We start from the raw sequence: 12,116 nt of genomic DNA, 5'->3' as shown, positions 1-12,116 counted from the left end.
GGAGGGCTACGGATTAAGTTTGACCACCTGGGGATCTTGAACGCGCGCGGAAACCTCATACACACGGCCGTTTTTGCTTTTCGCCTCACCAGAAAAGCCGCCGCCGCGGCCGGGAATCGAACCGGCGATGTCGTGCTGAGCAGCGCAAGTGTAAACGATGTACTTGGCGCGGAGTCACAAGCCGCTGTGTCTGATCGCTTGTACTTTTCAAGTCGAGGCATGTGGAGAGGGGTTATATTAAAAATTCCCCGCATTTTCCCGAGGGGAAGAATGTGAAAGTGCGAATGCACGAGTTGAATTTGCGCGGTTCGGTAATGTTCGCGAAAGAGAGATCACACACACACACACAACTACAAAGAAAGAAAGATGCATTTATTCACAGACACCTATTTGTGTTGTCGTTGTACTTGATTGCTAGAGCGGATCTCAGCTTTGAAATTTCGTGTGAGTACTCATTTAAGCAGGTGCATTAGCCCTTCTCACGCCCGATTCTTGGCCAATCCCCCACGTGGGTATGTGCCATGTCAGCGGCCAGGCAGCGCGCGCCCATCTCCCCCCGTTACCGAGGAAGACGAGGAGATTCCTGGCCAATCCCCCACGTTGGTATGTGCCATGTGCATTCTCACGAGCGCGGACATCGCCGGTGGACGCAGGTTCAGGGTCGCTCAGTGATTTCCCTACACCCCCCAAGGGGGTGTGTAGACCCCCCCTAGTTTTTCTGGACACCCCCCCTTGAATCCCCAAATTTCACTCTTGTCAGTCCTTGTATGGACCTTTTCCTCCCGCCCATAAACGCACATATAATTTACTTTCTTCATTGATTCGATGCCGTTCTTTGTTTACAACCGTAATCTTTGCAGAAGCTCTTTCAGCATGTACATTTAAAACGGACAATTTGGCGAGGCGAAGCGCTACGGAAGCTAATCCTGGCGTTTTAATAAATCGGGAGCGTAAAATCGGTGCCTGATTTACAAGTGCTGCATAATTCGTGTACTACCTAAACATTGTTTCAAGAACTTAAATTTCGTCACTGGCCCTGGTAACAAGTTCGAAAATGTCCTTATACGTTGAAACATGGCGAGAAATAAAAAAAAAAGCTGAATACGGACCTTTCATTGTAAAAAATGAATTTCTCTAAATTTTTTTTTCTTAGATTGAATACAAAGCACCGCCTGTCAGGTGTATATATATATATATATATATATATATATATATATATATATTGAAAATGAAAAACGTACGTCACGGGGATGAGCGTTTGGTTAACAGACGTCTAGTATTTAACTAGTGGGATAAAAAAAACAGCTTTTCTAGTTTATGTACCCCCCCCCCCGAGCCATTGAGACACTCCCCCTTGATTCGATGCCTGGGGAAACCCCTGGCCCGGTCGCTTAAGAAGTGCATTCGCACTTAATATACTTTTTTATTAAGTGCGAATGCACTTTATAAGCGACCCCAAACCATCCACCGCCGGCGGCGGCGGCGTCCGCAGTGCTCCTCTATATTTAAAAAAATTCCCCCGCATTTCCCCGAGGGGGAGAATGTGAAAGTGCGAATGCACGGTTGTCGGCCCGCTTGCGGCGCTTGCGCTCGGCCCCCGCAGCCCACCGCCTCGCCGCCTTCTCTTCCATCTCTTCCATCGGGTTTGTAGTATCACGTGTACACCACGCAGTTATCAAGCCGCTATAACGCCGCTGAGTCGCCAACGCACGCCGCTGACGACGTAGTTTGAATGCGTTAAAGATATAAGGCGGGTCACTAACACTGATATCAGCGTCGCGTCCGTGGCTTGGTCGGTAGAGCGTCGCGCTGCGGCCGCAAAGTCCTCGGATCGAAACCTGGCGCCGGATGCTGTTTCTTTGTTAAATATAGAGGAGCACTGCGGACGCCGCCGCCGCCGCCGACGCCGGCGGTGGATGGTTTGGGGTCGCCGGATGCTGTTTCTTTTTTAAATATAGAGGAGCACTGCGGACGCCGCCGCCGCCGCCGACGCCGGCGGTGGATGGTTTGGGGTCGCTTATATGGATGGTTTGGGGTCGCTTATATAAGCGACCCCAAACCATCCACCGCCGGCGTCGGCGGCGGCGGCGGCGTCCGCAGTGCTCCTCTATATTTAAAAAAGAAACAGCATCCGGCGCCAGGTTTCGATATAAGCGACCCCAAACCATCCACCGCCGGCGTCGGCGGCGGCGGCGTCCGCAGTGCTCCTCTATATTTAACAAAGAAACAGCATCCGGCGCCAGGTTTCGATCCGAGGACTTTGCGGCCGCAGCGCGACGCTCTACCGACTAAGCCACGGACGCCACGCTGATATCAGTGTGAGTAACGCACCTTATATCTTTAACGCATTCAAACTACGTCGTCAGCGGCATGCGTTGGTGACTCAGCGGCGTTATAGCGGCTTGATAACTGCGTGGTGTACACGTGATACTACAAACCCGATGGAAGAGATGGAAGAGAAGGCGGCGAGGCGGTGGGCTGCGGGGGCCGAGCGCAAGCGCCGCAAGCGGGCCGACAACCGTGCATTCGCACTTTCACATTCTCCCCCTCGGGGAAATGCGGGGGAATTTTTAGTAATACTGCCATCCGCAATAAAATGTGTCGTAGCAGAGTGATTAATACATAGATACATGTGTACACGTTTAGGTTAAGAAACATCAAAACAACATCAGGGTACTTCACTGCAAACAATACAGAGATCTCTTGAGCACTGCCACGAGATTTAACAAAAGTGAATTTATCACACGGGAGGAGGCACATGGGCGCATCCCACCCGAAATGATTTAAGGAGCCGGTGGCTGCATCCAAGCTCGAGCGTAGTCTGGGGACTGCGCTCAGTAGCGTCTGCGTTTGAGTCGTCCCATCGACGGAGTGACGTCATAGCTAGGCGAGCCTTGGCTCCACCTACGGAACTGCGGGAACGTCATGCCGGGCCCCTCGCACAGGAGTTCTTTTTTTGGTAGTTGTTTTTCCTAAACCCACCGGACGAAGCTCAAGCCTAAACAGCTACGCTGCTAAAAATAAACTAAGAGTGAAAAATTGCCCTTGCGAGATAAAGGCAAGCGAGATAAAAGCAAGCACAAAGCAAGCACAGCGTGTGTGTTGTATCGTCTATTCTTGTGTTTGCGTTTTGTTGTCGCTGATTTTCCCTTCCGTCAACATGTACCAACTGGCCCAGCAAGCTGCACTACTTTTGTATCAAAAGAACAGCTTGAGGTCATGCTCTCCCAGGCAGAACAAGGAACAAAGGACAAATAAAAAAATGCGCGCTGACCCAAAAGATAGCGCACGTGCAGTGCGAGGGCGCGAAAATCACATTGCATTGGACGAGCGTCCATTCCATTCATCATGACAGGAACGAGATTGGAATCGAAGAGGTCTAGGAGTGGGATTGGAGAGCGGAGAAAAAGCTACGTTGCGGGGCTGCATACGACTATCGTCTTTCGACGACATTTGCTTATTCAAGATACCTTACAGACCCATGGGGTGGACATAGAGTAAGGGGGGGGGGGGCATAGTATCAACAATGGGAGCACACAAATAGCAGACACCGTCAGGGAAAACTTACAACAGATAGTAAGTAAACTGAATCAAACACACACACCCACACACAAAATTGAACATATGCGGAAGCCTCGAAACTTCCAGTCGCGTCAACAAAATTTGGTTGGATCACCGTACATATGTCTACATTTATTAAAAAATAAACAGCATCATACAGGACACAATAAGCCTATCAATGCTTTCTTAAATTTAGGACACTTGCTGATGGCGAGAAACAGATAACTAGTAAGGAATGCAAACAGACTACGTGTCTGTGGAAGGTTAAGATGCATAATTGTAAGACACAAGATGCTAAAGGTTACATGGCATGACAGATGCTATATGATCGGGCTGATCTTTCCAAAGGCGTATAGCACGTGGGAGGGCAGATGAGTTCAAAACATGTGTGGCACCTTAAATGCGTGAAAAGCTGCGGTGGTTGTACAGCCGATGTGAGGGGATAGATAGGCGTTGAGGAAAAAACGGTGGTGTTGTCGAGGTATAAATATATTTCTGGAAAAGTCTTATGACTGCGACAGAGCGACGTGTGTGAAATGGCTGGAGACAGCATTGATGTTTAATTTTTGGTTCTGCTAGATTGCTGGTTATAATTCTAGTTATGAAGCGAGCAGCTCGATTTTGAATGGATTCAATCATGTCAATTAAATATTTTTATATGGTGTCCAGATGGACGATGCAAATTCTAGTTGGGGAGAACGAAATTTTGAAATGCTAGTTGGCGAACATTTGATCAATGGTGCGTTGAGACAGGGGGGTAATGTTCTGCTGTGTGGGGTGTGATGACGCTCGATTTAGCTATGAGGGAGGGGAAGTGACAGACGGGTGGACTGGTGCAACGGGGGGTGGAAATACTGTGCTGGCAGGAAGGAATAATGAAAAAGGAAGGCAGGAAAGTTAACCTGGCTAGAGCGTAGTTTTCTATCCTGCACGTGATAAAGGGAAAATGGGCAAAAAAGAGAAAGGAAAGAATGAAGAAGAGTTGGAGCAGACACGTATGCCCAGCTCTGAAGCACTGACACTGATTCACACTGGAGGCTTTCACTCTATAGTCTAGTGTTTAAATTCGTCACCCGTAGAAAGAGTAAGAGTTTCTTAGCCGTCTTATGAGCCGATGAGAGAGAACGCCAGTGGCACAGAATCTTCTCATCCGAAAATGGCCGCCGAGAGTCTAGGTTCCTCAGTGCTGATGACAGCTTCTTTCTTTCAGGCGAGTAGCGTGGGCACTCGCATAAAACGTGGCGTATCATCTTAGGTGCGCCACACGTTTAGCTATCCTCACTTGCTGCCATTCCTATTATGTATGAAGAAGCATTTGTTAAAACCACCCCCAGCAAGAGACGGCAAAAAAGAGTTGCGTCAGACCGTGGGAGGCTTAGTGGAAGGGGACGTTGCAAGTGCGGGTTAAGGGCACCAATGTGTGCACATGTGAATTCTACTCTAGACAATTGAGAGATAGCCTTTTTCCCGGGCACGTATGCGGACGGCCATAGCTGCGTACGTACTAGACAATGGAATGTGTACAATCGTCACTGTTTGATACGCCAACCAGGCGGCAGCGTCCGCACTTTCGTTGCCGACATTGCCGAAGTGGCTGGGAAGCCACTGCAGGGTGATATCGTGATCCGCCGGGGCAGCACGGTCGTACACCATTCTTATTTCTGTCAGGAGGTGTTAGTGAGGTCCCCAGCACAGGGCTGACTGGAGTGACTGAAGTGCAGGCTTCGAATCACAGAAGATAGCCCATCTGCGGCACGAACTTTTCTCGATGGTGTGAAGAGCGCTACGGATTGCCGTAAGTTCTGTAGCCGTGGAGGTTGTAAGATTGGCTATCTTGAATTTGCTAGAGAGTGACATTCGTGGTATAACAAGCGCCGACAGAACCCGACGATGTTACCAAGCCATCGGCGTGTACATGGGTTCGGTCACTGTATGTCTCTTGCAAGTACTGGCAGATGGAGTAACGGAAGGAACAGCTAAGGTGACAACAGAGTCTTTGGCCCTATCGTAAATGTATGTTTTGTTATCAACACGCAGCCTGTCGACCGACAGTTTCCACGAGGTTGTTAGGGACTTGGTGAATTCAAACAATATTTTTCTTGCTTGTCTGGTTGCAAGAAAATTTCTTCGGTGATAGAGAAGGTTATCCCCTTCAATTTACGCGCCAGTGAAACAAGCAGATACGCTACCTTGCGTGCATGCTTGTATGCCGACTTGGGTGTACGCCTTGTACCGCTTTTTTAAAGAGGATGGTCTTTCTTGGGCTACATAAATGCGAAAATATTCCAGTCTGTGTGTGTCTGTCCCCCCATTCAGCAGTTCCGGTAAAAGTTAACATGAAGCCTTGAAGAGGTACGCATAGGCAAAACTTGCCCAAACCCACTTGGGGAAGGGAAACACACTTCCTACTCTCCAATCCCGTTGAGCAAAAGAGAAAACATTGTCACGATTTAGTCCCGCGTTCGTGAACCTGGGAGGGTAGGGGTACCCTCCTGCCGAGAGACGACATGCAGCGTGCTGGTGGTGACGGTGACTGACCCCCGAGCAGCCGTCCTCGGAGGTGTTTATTGCCCGGCCACACACAAGGTTGCCCACCGAGCCTGGTGGGGCCACTGAACTTAGCGGCCAACGAATATCAGGGATGGGGGGCGCCACACACTTGTCACACCCCTCACCCCCAAGTTTGTTTGTCCTACACAAACACAAAACAACACCTGTCCCCCCGGCGAGTACCGGTCCGGAGGTCTCCGCAGCCTCTCACTCCGCCGGAGCACAGGTGTCGAGGCCTTTGTGGCAGCATTAGGTGCTGCCTGTGTCACACTCGCACCAGCTGTCAGCCTTCCCGGTGTCGAAGGACTTGCGCGTGGTGCCGCAGTGGCGCGAGTAGCACCAGCCCCTGGTGCTGTGCTGGCAGCGGTCGGTGAAGCTGGCTCCCCTTGAAGGAGTCCAGGCTGAGGCAGTGCAGCGGGCCCGTGGCCTGGCAGCCCGGCTGCGCCAGCACCTGCTCGGGCGCGTACGGGTCCCCGCACACCAAGCACAGCATCAGCCGCAGGTCCGGCCGGGGCCCCGCGACCGCGGGCGGCGTCTGGTAGATGTGCAGCCGCTCGATGCTCTCCACCAGCGCGCACAGCGCCTGCTCCAGCCGCACGGGGTCCAGGCCGCCGCCGTCGTCCACGAAGGGGCACTGCAGGCTCTTGGCCCGGTTGACGACCTCCTCGCGCAGGAAGTCCCCCTGGCCCGCAAACACCATGACCAGGGGCAGGCCGTGGAAGGGCAGCCGGTTCTCCTGCTCCAGGTTGGCTAGCAGGGTCTTCTCGAGGCTCTCGCGGATGTACTCCAGTCCCGGCTGGCTGGCGTACACGCACAGGCAGCCGTGGGGCAGGGGCTCCGTGCGGAACGAGTTGTGCAGCAGGCCCACGTCGCCGTCGATGATCCTGAAGTCCAGCGCGTACTGGGCCTTGTCGTCGAGCCGGAAGCCCTGCGGGAGCACCTGCCGCATAGCATGCGCCACCTGCTGGGCGCTGGCCCTGGCACTCAGCACCACCAGGTGCAGCAGGCGGCCGTTGGTGCCCAGCACCCCGCCGCCGTTGGTGCCGGCCTCTCGCCGGTGCAGCAGCTGCTCGATGACACCGTCCATGCAGTCGGGCTGGACGGGGCAGTGCTCCCTCTGGCACCTGAATGCTTGCCGCCGTGCCGGTGAATGTCCCCACCTCGGGCTGGAACAGGGCCTCGAACTTGGTCAGGAGGCCGGGGACGTCTGCCACTGCATGCACTGCTTCCTGGTACTCCGGCAGCCTCACGCCCAACGCCTGGATCCAGTTCCGGCCCAGCAGCGTCGGTGACGGCCCCTTGGTCAGGTACAGGGGAAGGGTGGCCTCCCTGTCGCCAAGGCGGACGCTGACCTGGGCTTGACCCTCGACTTGGGCGAGCTGTCCGGAGTAGCTGCGCAGCATGACGCCCGACGCCTCGACGGCCACGCCAGGGAAGGTGCGCTTGAAGGCTTTCCCGGCCATGACCGACACACTGGCCCCTGTGTCCAGCTCCATGGAGATGGGGCGCCCGCAGACTTCGACAGTCAGCCAGTATGGTGGCACCGGCGGCTGCACTGTGGCCGCGTGCCACATGTCGAAAATCTGCGGGTCTTCGGCCACGGCGTGAAGCCTAGCCGCTGCACCCGAAGCTGCTGCCGCACGCCCCCGCCGCCTACCCTTGCGCCGACTCCCTCGGCCGTGGGCTGGCGCGGAACCTGTGCTCGGCGCCGGCTGCTGCTTCTGTCCGTCCGCCGTCGTCCCCCCTCGGCACGCCCGAGCAATGTGCCCAGTTCTTCCGCACGCGAAGCACTCCGCTTGCGCGAACTGGCACTGGGAGGGGGGGTGGTCACCACCGCAGCGAACGCACCTGCCATGCCGTGCCGCCATCTTGTTCACCGCCGCCTCCGCCGACGGTGCGCCGGCCGCACGCGCTAACTCGCCCGCGTCCTTGGCCGCAGCCTCCATCGCCAGCGCTGCCTTCACGGCGTCGTCCAGCGAGGGGTCGGGAAGCTCCAGGAGTCGCGTCTGCATGGCGGGGTCGTTGATGCCGCAGACGAAACGGTCCCGGAGCAGCGAGTCGAGCTGCTCCCCGAAGGCGCAGCCGCTCGCCAACCCTCGCAGCGCTGCGACGAACTGCCCGAGCGTCTCTCCGTCTCGGCGGCTCCGGTTATTGAAGCGAAAACGCTCCATTAACGTCGACGGAGCCGGGCTGTAGTGCGAGCGTAGCGTCGCGAGCAGCTCACCCAGCGACTTCTCGTGCGGCGTGGCCGGCTTGAGCAGGTCGAGCAGGAGAGCGAAGACGCGGGTCCCGCAGCTGGCCAGGAAGATGTCGCGCTGTTTTGCCTCGGGTGTGTCGTTCGCCCGGAAAAACACGCCGACTTGCTCCTCGTAGACCGGCCAGGCGGACCCTTCACCCTCGAACGGCTCGAGCCTCCCGTACAGCGGCATGGCGTAATGGCGGCTGGCTTGAGGGGGCGGTGTCTCGGCGTTCTCGGTGGCGGCGTTCACGGTGGCTTCGGCCGCTCCGCGGGCTTCTTCCCTCGTCGCCAGTGTCACGATTTAGTCCCGCGTTCGTGAACCTGGGAGGGTAGGGGTACCCTCCTGCCGAGAGACGACATGCAGCGTGCTGGTGGTGACGGTGACTGGCCCCCGAGCAGCCGTCCTCGGAGGTGTTTATTGCCCGGCCACACACAAGGTTGCCCACCGAGCCTGGTGGGGCACTGAACTTAGCGGCCAACGAATATCAGGGATGGGGGGCGCCACACACTTGTCACAAACATTACACATATTTTTGGGAAACATGAATACATAAATGGTATTGGCATTGTTCTTCTAGTATAAAAAACGAGGCTGATTGAGTTTTGCCACTGCAAGTAGAAAATACACGTTTAAAAATATTTTGACCCGAAAATAAAAAGAGAGCTTGCGATGAGTTTGGACCTCGTAACAGCGTTACCACTTCTATAGTTACAGTAATGAAATTTTTCATTAGATGGCGCGCGCGCAGTGGAACGCGGGGAAATTGAATTGACTTCACTAAACATTCACTGTGTTTACCGTAGGTGAAACGAGATGGTAGGGGCATAGCGTGAGAGGTGGGCGGGGAAGAGCAGAGAGACATTTAGGTGGCATGGGCGACAGAACACTGTCGTCTTTCGACGACATTTGAGCGGAGTAGGCAGATACGGGGCCATTTTTTTTGCCTAATGTTGAGTTCAGATGGTAGATCCGGAGCCCTTTCGGAGCAACTTTATTGCTCCGTTTGGAGCAAACATGTTCCAAAGGCAGATCGAGAGCAACCAAATCGTGTTCCAGTGAAAGATCGGAGCGCCGTTGCAGCCGAGATCGCTCCGAGGAGCAAGAAAAGTTACGCCCCCGAAATCGGTGGAAGTTACGTCGTACGAAAAGTTACGGCGTCCAAATCGGCCCCCGAAGACGAGACCCATGGGGGGGCCCTCATCTTCTCTCAGGACGTCATCACCGCCTTCTTCCACCCTACTCCTCTTTTCGAATCCCCATGGCGCCCGCTCCAGCAAATGCGCGTAACAACCACTGTCACAGTTGGAAAATAGATGCTGCACGCCGCGTCGCGTTCATACTTGATACTTAACGAAAGCGAGCGCGGTAGCTGAGACTCGGAATCAAGTGGCGAGGGGCCAAGCTCGAATTATGATGGCATGGACATGGCGTGTTAATGCACCTGCGGCGTTTGTTTTTCTCTTGTTTTCGCCTGTGTGAGAAAGAACCGACGAAACGTTCGTCATGGACGTCGTTGGACGCCGTGGATACTAACAAGGTCCCTTTATCGCAAAAATGGCCGCGTTTCTGCTTCTTTCGTTGCAAATGTCGCCGAAAGACGATAGTCGATGGGCGCTCCTGCCAAGTACAGGGGTCCCTTCTGTTTCCCGCTCACCTCTCATGCTGTTACTTTCCTGTTTCGTTTCTCCCAACATAACACGGTAGAGGTTTGCTCAAGACAATTTAAATTTACCGCGTTCCACTGCTCCAAGTCTGGTGTCTCGATGCCAGCGCTGCCGTACGGAAGAGGCGCGCGTGAATCGAAGCAGCCACTACAACGTTTTTAGGATCAATTTTCCCTACTCCACGAGCGTTCCAAGCGGCCCGTGTATCCCACTTAGCGGAAGCTTTCGTTGTTACGGCCGTTTGATTTCTTAAATGCCGCCAGGAGATAGCGCTGGCAACAGCAGGCGATGGTTTGCTGCCGTTGATGTAGTGCTATTTCATTTGATATCGTAAAAACCAAGCATCTATGATTTTTCTAATAAAGGAACGCTGAAAATAGCGCCTATGTATTGATTTGCTGCCTTATATTTGCGCAACGTCTTGCTTTTGTTCAACAATGTTGACAAGTATGAACACTGACACCGGGCTTAGACGTTTAGATTTGGCTGTGAGTATATAATACAATTGTGCAGAATTCGTTTAACTTTGGCCGGGTGGCTGAATCCATGTGGCAAACAAGCAAATAGAAGTGTCTGTTCTCCCCTATTGATTTTTGTATTGATGGTTAAGTTTTGTCGTGAACTGCGAGGTTGGGATCTGCAGTGATCTCTCGCTGTAATAGTGCATGTACTAGTGAGGTGTGCAGAACTGTAGCGAATGGTGTAATAGAGTTTTGAAGAGATATATGTAGTGTGTATGGTTTCCTGCTTGAGAGACCTTTTAGTATGTTTTGTTTAGGCCACCCTTGTAGTATTGAGCACAGCGGGTCTTTGTATCGGTTATTATTAAATTTTCTTTCAGACAGACAGACTAACAAATAGACAGACAGACAGACAGACAGACAGACAGACAGACAGACAGACAGACAGACAGACAGACAGACAGACAGACAGACAGACAGACAGAGACAGACAGACAGAACAAAATTTCTGCGTTTAAGCAGCCCAAGAAAGACGATCGTATTTAAAATAAGTCGATGAAGGGATTTTAGTTGAGAGCAGACAAGGAGAAAACGCTTGGAGAGACCTAGACGTTTTTGAAAGGGCCTGACGTTATGGCTGTCGGAAAATTCCTGTTCCCGTCATGCTTCGGCATTGGTCCAGTGGGAGCGCGTGCGTTCCTAAGGCAGTGTCGGAGCACCTGCTCTTCAAGGGAGCAGCGTGCTTTACGGCGGAGCTTAGCGACCGCGACCGATCTGCTATTGGAATTCAACGTAAGTAGTCGCTTCATTGTTTCAACCCCAATTAACTCCTGTACTCTCTTCTTCTTCGCCAGATAAAGCGAGGCCCGCAGATATCTCGCGAGACGCGGACCGCCAAGCCGGGCATAGCGGAGTCGTCTTCCCTGTTCGTTCCGTCCTCCCTGACCCCGGATGCTCCCCTCAGCGTCCACTCTCGCGACCTGGACTCCGAATTGGTACAGATATGCTGGTCTAACGTACCGCGAGATGCATTGCAAATTAGATCTGGAGAGATTCGGATCGTAAGTTGTACAAAACGTTTAAGACGAGACAGGAACTCACTTCGGAGTAAAAGTAAAGGAAACAGCGGTCCTTCGTCTTGGACTGTTTGCAAACGGCTTCCAAAAGAAGCTTCATCCGATTCAAACGCAAAGTCCGAAATCCAATCAGCCAAAGTCCAAAACTACGACAACTTTGAGCTAACCAAATGTGGTTACGATTTTCTACCGATTAGTTCGTGATTGAGTCATCGGAATATGCTGAGTGGGTTATCTCAGCGTTGTGGCTGATTTTAACTTTGACTACTTGGGTTGTGGACTTTGAATTTGTATCGGAGAAATTTTCGCGTTTCATAACATCATAATCGTCATCATGAGCCCTCCCTTTGCATAAAATTGGTTTCTGGTGGATGTTTCATCCCTATCATCTGCACCCATATCGTGTAAGGTTGTCTTTCCTGCTTCAGTTTCACCAGCATCGCCATCATGTGCACTCCCATTTGTAAAGTTGACTTTCCTGGAGTGCGCCTTATTGTCATCACCATCATATTCATCATTATGTTACCTCCAGTTGTCTAAAGTTAGCTTTCCTGCACGGCGTTT

Source organism: Haemaphysalis longicornis, unplaced genomic scaffold (assembly GCF_048455015.1).
Source record: "Haemaphysalis longicornis isolate Haplotype H1 unplaced genomic scaffold, Haemaphysalis longicornis Haplotype H1 scaffold_12, whole genome shotgun sequence".
In the NCBI taxonomy this organism is placed as follows: Eukaryota; Metazoa; Arthropoda; class Arachnida; order Ixodida; family Ixodidae; genus Haemaphysalis; species Haemaphysalis longicornis.
Note: the sequence above shows the minus strand (reverse complement) of the source record.